The sequence below is a fragment of the Globicephala melas genome, chromosome 19 (genome assembly GCF_963455315.2).
Source record: "Globicephala melas chromosome 19, mGloMel1.2, whole genome shotgun sequence".
In the NCBI taxonomy this organism is placed as follows: Eukaryota; Metazoa; Chordata; class Mammalia; order Artiodactyla; family Delphinidae; genus Globicephala; species Globicephala melas.
The window spans coordinates 16,816,247-16,826,736 of NC_083332.1; the positions used below are offsets into that span (position 1 = coordinate 16,816,247).

General features: G+C 39.7%; 1 non-coding gene across 1 annotated transcript; it reads left to right on the top strand.

Annotated features, from left to right (window-relative positions):
* Positions 1-9,571: 9,571 nt before the first annotated feature.
* Positions 9,572-9,684, top strand: LOC115862717 (U5 spliceosomal RNA). The gene has a single exon (XR_004043201.2). It is a non-coding gene; the product is annotated as a U5 spliceosomal RNA (small nuclear RNA).
* Positions 9,685-10,490: the final 806 nt, after the last annotated feature.

A 10,490-nucleotide genomic window follows, 5' to 3' on the forward strand; every position in this document is an offset into this window, starting at 1 on the left:
TGGTACACTGTTTTGTTTTTTTTTTTACATTTGTGTTTGCTTGGTGAGGCTGGGGAGTGGCTGATGGAGAATATGGGAGAAATAGACTCCTGCCACTCACCATCTTTTGGTGTGGCCACAGTTATTCACTGTAACTCCCAACATACTCTCTGCATGCCTTAGGCTCTGGCCACACTGAATTCATTGCTTATCAGAACATATGTATCACTCTGCCACTTCTAACCATTCTTTCATCTCCTGTTTGATATGAAAGACTCTCTATTCCATCTCCTCTTGACAGGCAAGATTCAAAGTCACCCTCACAGTATAGATAAAAATTAGCTCAGAATAGATCAAAGACCTAAATGTAAGAGCTAAAATTATAAAGCTCTTAGAAGAAAACATTGGGGTAAATCTTCTTGACCTGGATTAGGCAGTAGTTTCTTGGCTATGCCACAAAAAGCTCAAACAACCAAAGAAAAAATAGTTAACTTAGATTTCGTAAAAATTAAAAACTTCTGTGCTTCAAAGGACATTATCAAGAAAGTGAAGAGACAACTCACAGAATGGGAGAGACTATTTGCAAATCATAGATCTGATAAGAGATTCAGAATATATAAAGAATATATTGATATAAAGAATTCTTAAAACTAAAAGAAATTAAAACATTAAATTAAAAAACACAAATTAAGTTGCCCAATTAAAAAATGTGTAAACCATAATGGAAAAGAATATAAAAAAGAATGTATATATATATGTATAGCGGAACCACTTTGCTGTACAGCAGAAATTAACACAACATTGTAAATCTGCTATACTTCAATTAAAAAACTAAATTAAAAAAAATGTGTTGAGGGATTTGTATAGACTTTTCTCCAAAGAAGATATACAAATGGCCAAAGAAGCACCAAAAAAGATGCTTAACATCATTAATCATTAGGGAAATGCAAATCAAAACCACAATGAGATGCCACTTCATACCTACTAGGATGGCTAGTAATGAAAAAGATGGTCAAGAACACGTGTTAGTAAGGATGTGGAAAAATTGGAACCCTCATACATTGCTGATGGGAATGTAAAATGTAAAATAGTGCAGGCTGTTTGGAAAATAGTTTGACAGTTCCTCAAAAAGTCAAACATAGAGTTACCATGTTACACAACTATTCCATTCCTAGGTATATACCCACAATAATTGAAAATAATGTCCCCACAAAAAACTTGTGCATAGATGTTTATAGCAGCATTATTTATAATATAGTGGAAACAACCCAAATATCCATTAACTAATGAATGGATAAACAAAATATAGTATATCTATGGAATGGGATATTATTTAGCCATAAAAAGAAATGAAGTACTGGTACATGCTACAACATGGATGAACCTTAAAAATGTTACGCTAAGTGAAAGAAATCAGCAGGAAAGACACATAATGTATGATTCCATTGATATGAAATGTTCAGAATAGATTAGTAGATTAGTGGTTACCAGGGGCTGAGGGGTATGGCTGGGGAGTAGGAATGGGGAGTGACTGCTAATGGGTGCAGGATTTCTCTTTCAGGTGATGAAAATGTCTGGAATTAGATAGTGGTGATTGTTACACTACATTACAAAGATTCTAAAAACCAGTAAATTGGGCTTCCCTAGTGGTGCAGTGGTTAAGAATCTGCCTGCTAATGCAGGAGACACGGGTTCGAGCCCTGGTCTGGGAAGATCCCACATGCCGCGGAGCGACTAAGCCCGTGCGCCACAGCTACTGAAGCCTGCACGCCTAGAGCCTGTGCTCTGCAATAAGGGAAGCCTGCGCACCGCAACAAAGAGTAGCCCCCGCTCGCGCAACCAGAGAAAGCCCTCGCGCAGAAACAAAGACCCAACGCAGCCAAAATAAATAGATAAACAAATTTATTGAAAAAGAAAAACAAGGGCTTCCCTGGTGGCGCAGTGGTTGAGAGTCCGCCTGCCAATGCAGGGGACACAGGTTCGTGCCCCGGTCTGGGAAGATGCCACATGCCACATGCCGCGGAGCGGCTAGGCCCGTGAGCCATGGCCGTTGAGCCTGCGCGTCCGGAGCCTGTGCTCTGCAACGGGAGAGGCCACAACAGTAAGAGGCCCACATACCGCAAAAAAAAAAAAAAAAAAAAAAAGTCTCCTCATATTATGATTCTATTACACTAAGGTTACATAGCCGAATGGACACATGCTTAAAAGAGAATAATTTTTTTTATTGCAGTATAGTTGATTTACAATATTGTGTTAGTTTTAGGTGTACAGTAAAGTGAATCAGTTATACATAAGAGAATATTTAAGTTAAAAAGCTAAATACAAAATTGTATGAGTATAAAGACTTTTTTTAAAGGAAAAAAACAGGCAGCATATGAAAATAAAGCAGGAAAGTAATAACTTCAAAATGCTATTGTATCAAGGTATTAGATATAAGATTTTATGTTAATTTTTTCTTTCTGTATTAGTTAGGAGACGTGCTCTGGTTATCTATTGCTGTATAACAAACCACCCTAAAATTCAATTATTTATTTATTTATTATTAATATCTTTATTTATTTATTTTATTTATTTATTTTGGTTGTGCCGGGTCTTAGTTGCAGCAGGCAGGCTCCTTAGTTGCGGCTCGCTGGCTCCTTTAGTTGCAGCATGTGTGCTCCTTAGTTGTGGCATGTGAACTCTTAGTTGTGGTGTGCATGTGGGATCTAGTTCCCTGACAAGGGATCGAACCTGCGTCCCCTGCATTGGAAGGTGGACTCTCAATTACTGCGCTACCAGGGAAGTCCCTAAAATTCAATGATTTAAAACAATTACCATTTTGTTATATTTCATAATATTTAGAGCAAGGCGTGACTAAGTAATTCTATTTCATGTAGCATAATCTAGGATCATTGGGTGGCCACTTGCCTGGTCTAGCGGGTCCAAGATGGCTTCATTCACATGTCTGGCAGGATAGAAGGCTGGGACTTTTATGACACTGTGAAGCCACCTTACCAGCTTGGACTGTCAACTATCTTACTTGTGTCAGTGTTTTATATATATATATATATATATATATATATATATATATATATATATATGCCGCACAGCATGCGGCATTTTAGTTCCCAGCAGGGGTTGAACCCATGCCCCCTGCAGTGGAAGCAGAGTCTTAACCACTGGACCGCCTGGGAAGTCCCATGTCAGTGTTATTTTGTCTGTCTTAGCTAGCAGTCAAATACATTTCCTAAGTGATGCAAAAAGAAAGGCAAATGATTGGGTCAGTCATTTTATATACATTGGAGGAGCCACATCTTAAACAGGGTTGAGTTCTAAACTCAGCATGTGTGTCAGCTGGTTCTCCTTAGAAGTAGATTCTGAGACGTAAGTGAAAGAGGTTTATTGGAGGTAATGCCTGTGAAAGATAAAAGGGAGAGGAAGCAGGATTCAGCAGGTAGAGTTTGCAGATCTGACAAAGTCTCAGGCAACCTAACAGGGGGTCCTTGAGCAAAGATTGCTCTTTAGAATAGACCCACATCAGGCAGAAACTATCAGGCCCTAGGACCCTTGCTGTGCTCTGTCATTGGCCTGGGCTACCCAGGAAGAGCAAGGACTTGGATTGAAAGCTGTCCACTAACTTCACTCCTTGCAGTACATTGCAAGTAAAAATTAGGTAGAGCCAAGTAAAAATTAGGTAGAGTCAACAATTCCCTAAAGTCTTTTTATGTGATCACATCCCACTTTGGCAAGTGTTAGTGAATTTGATCCCCGATTTAGTAAGTTTCTCTTCTATAAAACACTACATTCATAGACTAGAGTAGAACCTTTGAGATTTCCTATCTCTTCTTATGTCGACTTCACTAAGTTTTTTTTTTAAGGAATTTGATCTGAGTTGTGAAATTGTATTGGCATAAACTTATTCATAATACCCTGTTAATGTGCATTTAATGTTTGTAGGCTCTGTAGTGATATTTCCCCATAATTTGAATCTTCTTTCTGTTTTCCCTTGATCAATCTTGCTAGGGTTTATCAGTTTTATTAATCTTTTCAAAGAACTAGATTTGGTTTTGTTAATTTTATCTATTGTTTGTTTTCCATTTCATTGACTTCTGCTGTTATCTTCACTATTTCTTCCACTTATTTTGGGTTTAATTTGCTCTTCTTTTCTCAGCTTCTTAAGGTAGAAGCTTAAATTATAGATGTTAAACTATTCTTCTTTTTTGTATAAGCATTTAAACCTGTAAATTTCCTTCTAACAACTACTTTAGCTGCATCCCACACAATTTAATATGTATTGTTTTTATTATTATTCTGTTAGAAACATTTTCTAATTTCCTGCTGTGACTTCTTCTTTGACCCATAAATTATTTCCAAGTATGTGGCATAATTCCAGACTTTGGAGAATATTCTAGATGTCTTTCGTTAATAATTTTTCATTTATTTTCATCATGGTCAGAGATTATGCTCTGCATGCAATGCTTTGAATTTCCTGAGACTTGTTTTACAGCCCGACATCTTGATGAATGTTCCATATGCAATTGAAAAGAATGTGTATTCTGCAGTTACTGGGTTTAGTATTCTATAAATGCTAAGTCAAGTTGGTAGATAATGTTCTTCAAATATTTTGATTTTTTTGGTCTGTTTGATCTGTCAGTTACTGAGAGGGGTATGTTAAAAGTCTCTATGATTATAGATTAATCTATTTTTCTTTTTATATCTATCAGTTTTTGCTTCATTTATGTTATGAAGTGCATGTACTTTGGATTGTTACTCTCTCCTGATGAAGCAACACTTTTTTTTTTTTTTTTTTGCGGTACGCGGGCCTCTCAGCGTTGTGGCCTCTCCCGTTGTGGAGCACAGGCTCCGGACGCGCAGGCTCAGCGGCCATGGCTCACGGGCCCAGCCGTTCCGCTGCATGCGGGATCCTCCCGGACCGGGGCATGAACCCGTGTCCCCTGCATCGGCAGGCGGACTCGCAACCACTGCGCCACCAGGGAAGCCCGAAGCAACACTTTTATCACTATGAAATGTCTTTCTGTAAGGTGCTTTACTTGATACTAATAAAGTTATAACTGCTTTCTCATGACTAGTGTTGCTTGGCATATATTTTTAGTCCTTTTACTTTCACCTATCTGTATCCTTTTATTTATAATGTGTACTTTGTAATAGCATATAACAATGTTCTGTTTACATTCAGTTTGACAAGTCCTAACTTTTACTTGGAACATTCAGTCTGTTTATAATTAATATAATTATTGATATGATTATGTTTAAGTTTACCATTTTGCTATTTGTTTTCCTTTGTTCTACTTTTTGTTTGTTTTTTCTTTTCCGCTTTCTTTTGTATTAATCAAATAATTTTTATTATTCCATTTTTTCCTCCTCTATTGGAAATTTAGCTCTACCTTTTTGCATTTATACTAGTGGTTGCCCTAGAAATTATAAAATACATCCACAACTTACTGTAGTCTAGACTGAATTAGCTTTTTACTACATGTCTCTCATGGTCTGTTCTATTTCCTTTTTTTTTTTCTCTTTGTTTCATTTTGGGTAATTTCTATTGGCCTGTTTTTTGGCTCACAGATCCTTTCTTCTGCTGGTCCCAATCAATTATTCATCCCATCCAGTATTATATTTCTTCAGTTCTAGAATGTCCATTTGGATCTTCTTAAGAAAGTGTATTTTTCTGGGCTTCCCTGGTGTTGCAGTGGTTAAGAATCCACCTGCCAACGCAGGGAACATGGGTTCAAGCCCTGGTCTGGGAAGATCCCCCATGCTGTGGAGCAACTAAGCCCGTGCACCACAACTACTGAGCCTGTGCTCTAGAGCCCGTGAGCCACAACTACTGAACACCACGTGCTGCAACTACTGAAGCCCACGTGCCTAGAGCCCATGCTCTGCAACAAGAAAAGCCACCGCAGTGAGAAGCCTGCGCACTGCAACAAAGAGTAGCCCCTTCTCACCACAACTAGAGGAAGCCCACATGCAGCAATGAAGAACCAACGCAGCCAAAAAAAAAAATTAAAAAAAAAGAAAGTGTATTTTTCTGTTGAAAATTTGCATCTTCTTATCCACTCTGTCCAACTTATGCTCTGATTTCTTTAACATAATTGTGATAGTTATTTGAAAGTTCTTTCCTGCTTATTCCAGCATCTGGGTCATATGAGGATCTGTATGTATTGATTTTTCTTTCTCTTGACTATGGATCACATTTCTCTGCTTCTTTGCATCTCATAATTTTTTAAAAAATAAATTTGTTCATTTTATTTATTTTTGGCTGCGTTGGGTCTTTGTTGCTGCGTGCAGGCTTTCTCTAGTTGCAGAAAGTGGTGGCTACTCTTTACATTACATTTGGGACTCTAGGCACAGACTCTAGGCACGTGGGCTTCAGTAGTTGTGGCATGTGGGCTCAGTAGTTATGGCTCGCGGGCTCTAGAGCACAGGCTCAGTAGTTGGGGCACACAGGTTTAGTTGCTCTGTGGCATGTCGGAGATGCAAGAGGGAAGAGATATGGGAACATATGTATATGTATAACTCATTCACTTTGTTATAAAGCAGAAACTAACACACCATTGTAAAGCAATTATACTCTAATAAAGATATAAAAAAAAAAGCCAAACATAGGGGCTTCCCTGGTGGCTCAGTGCTTAGGAATCTGCCTGCCAATGCAGGGGACACGGGTTCAAACCCTGGTCTGGGAAGATCTCACATGCCATGGAGCAACTAAGCCCGTGTGCCACAACTACTGAGCCTGTGCTCTAGAGCCCGTGAGCCACACTTCTGAAGCCCGCGCGCCACAACTTCTGAAGCCCGCGTGCCATAACTACTGAAGCCCGCACGCCACAACTACTGAAGCCCTTGCGCCTAGAGCCCATGATCCACAACAAGAGAAGCCACTGCAATGAGAAGCCTGCGCACCACAACAAAGAGTAGCTCCTGCTTGCTGCAACTAGAGGAAGCCTGCGTGCAGCAACAAAGACCCAACGCAACCAAAAATAATAAATAAATTAAATAAATAAATTTATAAAAACACACAAACATAGAACATAGGTGCAGTCAATTGATGTCCTACACAACTCATTTTAAGCCTTCATGTATTAAAATAGAATCTTCAAAACTACAAGTAGTTCCTTCTATAGCTTCTGTTTTTTAAAAAGTCACCTCCTACTGTATCTTTGTTGTAAATTCACAAAATACAAAAAAAAGAAAAAATCTATTAGTTCATCTGACAGAGAGGTTTTGTATGTCTACTCTGTGCAAGGTCCGAGTTGGTGCTAAGAATGCAGTGGTGGAAAGGCACATATAGTCCCTGCTCTCAGCACAACTTACAGACTAGGGTAAAATGTGCATATGTAAATAGGCAATTTCACCACAATGTGACAGCACAAAGGACTTAGTACAGGTTGAATAGGATCGTTTAGGAGGAGCAACTATCTCAGGACAGCAGTGAGAAAGCTTGTGTACTAAGTTAACATGCAAATTTCAGTTGCCAGTTGAGTAGTTCTATATGGCAGACACCCATGGCTTTCTCATTCACCCCATCTGGGCCTCCAGTGTGGTCTAATTATCCTGAAGAGCCAAGATGTGTTAGAGCTGAGCTTGGTTACTCTAATGGCACACAATGTTTTTACAAATCTCCCAATTTCCTGAATAATTATCATTATCATGTATATGTGTTTAGCCAAAAGCTTAATCGGAAAATTCCAGAATGAAACAATGCTACATGAGAAAAAACCTTCCAGTCATTTTCTTTGAAAAACAACCGTGTTTTTAAAATCAAAGTACCACTAATACGTGCATAAGTTTAAACCATCAAATCATGCAGAAGGGCTTATGATGCATAACAGTTATTCCTAGCCTACCTCTCCCCAGCCATGGACCTATGGAGGCCTCCACTTCTAACTCTTTTTAGCTGTTTCTCCTGGTGGTTATCTTTGTCTCTAAATAATATGCTTACATCATCAATCTTGATTCATCCGTTGTAGACATTATCTATTGATTTCCAGCTATGATAAATGAAGATTTATCTCACAGGTCAAGTACTTAGAGATATTTTAAAGTTCTTTTCCTGAGTTGCTTTTATTTCCTCCATGCAGGATGGAGGTCCAGCATGGGATCTCCAGGGAGGTCCCTGTTGTGACTTTTACAGGCCTACCATTGTAAGGTAGGCCTGCTATGTCCTGGTGGTGCCTAGTTTGACTATGTATAGCCCTTGCTGTACTGTCAGTTCCATAGTATGAAGATGCCCCTTGCCTCTTGGCTATGATTTTGTTTGCTTATCTTAGAGTGAGTCTTTCATGTTGGAGGCTTTCATCAGAGTATGGTGACCATTGGAGCATATGTAAGAACGAGATCATAAATCATCTCTGTGATGGGGCCTTTTGTGTTTATAGTGGACTCGCTGACTGAAGGACTTCCCTTATGGTGATCGGGTGGGAAGCCACTCATTTATTTATTTAAAACATTTTTATTTTTTTGTAGAATTTTTAAAGCTTACTTTCCATTTACAGTTATTATAAAGTACTGGCTATGTTCCCCACGTGGTACAGTGTATCCTCGAGCCTACCTTACACCCAATAGTTTCTGCCTCCCATTCCGCATCCCTGTACTGCCCCTCCCCACCCCCACTGGCAACCACTAGTTTGTCCTCTATATTTTTTTTTTTTTTTTTTTGCGGTACTTGGGCCTCTCACTGTTGTGGCCTCTCCCGTTGCGGAGCACAGGCTCCTGGACGCGCAGGCTCAGCGGCCATGGCTCACGGGCCCAGCCGCTCCGCGGCATGTGGGATCTTCCCGGACCGGGGCACGAACCCGTGTCCCCTGCATCGGCAGGCGGACTCTCAACCCCTGCGCCACCAGGGAAGCCCTTGTTTTTGGTTTTATTTGTTAGTTTGTTGTATTTTTTAGAGTCCACAGGTAAGTGATATCATACATTATTTGTCTCAGAAGCCACTGTTTAGATGTTTAATGGGTACACCTCTAAATGACAGGTTATGGAAGTTTTGAGGCATTCAATTCCTTTTTAGAGAACTCCTGTAGTTTTTCTGGGGGATGCATGTCAGGCCATCACGAGGCAGCTAGGTGAGAGTGGTGGGGAGAGGAATGGCATTCAGCCCCATGTCTGGCTCCTACCCTTTGCTGTACTGCGCACAACACACAAGCCACTTGGGCGTCTGAGGGATGATTTGCTCCCACTGGGCTGCTGTTCTCCTTCCTACTGTCCACCACATGCGTTCAGTCCTTGGCCTCCTGTACTTGGCTTCATCAGTGACCTCTACTCTCTATTTTTGTGTATCTGTGGTGAAATATATACAAAATTTACCATTTCCACCATTTTTTCCCTTTTATTGGTGTGTTTGCTTTTTGATTTACTTTTTAAAAAAAATTGAAGTATAGGGCTTCCCTGGTGGCGCAGTGGTTGAGAGTCCGCCTGCCGATGCAGGGGACGCAGGTTCGTGCCCCAGTCCGGGAGGATCCCGCATGACGCGGAGCGGCTGGGCGCGTGAGCCATGGCCACTGAGCCTGCGCTCCGTGACGGGAGAGGCTACAACGGTGAGAGGCCCGCGTACCGCAAAAAAAAAAAAAAAAAAAAAAAATTGAAGTATAATCTATACTCATGCTTCCCTTCATAATCGAGTGAATCTTTTGCCTTTTACTAAGGATTCATGTGGGAAGGGAAAAGCACGACTGTTGCTTCAATTTTTTGAAGCCTTGTGGAAATAAAAAAAAAATTGAAGTATAGTTGATTTACAGTGTTTTAGGTGTACAACAAAGTGATTCAGTTTTATATATCTATATCTATCTAGATATCGCTATCTACCTACCTATCTCTATATATTTATCCCGCACTGTGCGGCATGCGGGATCTTAGTTCCCCCACCACGGATCAAACCTGTGCCCCCTGAATTGGGAGCATGGAGTCTTAACCACTGGACCGCCTGGGAAGTCTATATATATATATGCTTTTTCAGATTCTTTTCCATTATGGGTTATTACAATATATTGAATATAGTTCCCTGAGCTATACAGTAGGTCTTTGTTATTTACCTATTTTATGTATAGTAGTGTGTATATGTTAATCCCAAATTCCTAATTTATTCCTCCCCCTACCTTTCTCCTTTGGTAACCATAAGTTTGTTTTCTGTCTGTGAGTCTATTTCTGTTTTGTAATAAGTTCATTTGTATCATTTTCTTAGAGTTTACATATGTGATATCATATTTGTCTTTCTCTGTCTGACTTACTTCCATTTTCACCATTTTTAAGTACAATTCAGTGGCATTAACTACGCTCACATTGTTTGTAACCATCACTATTATCTACCTGCAGAACTTTTTCAGTTCTTGAAACTGAAACTCTGTACCTATTAAACAATACCTTCTCATTGCCCTCTCCCCACAGCCCCTGGCAACTACCATTCTACTTTCTATCTCTATGAATTTGACTACTCTAGATATCTCACATGAGTGGAATCATACAATATCTATTCTTCGTGTTCACCCTTTACTTTACATCCTTAATAAATCTGTTGAAAT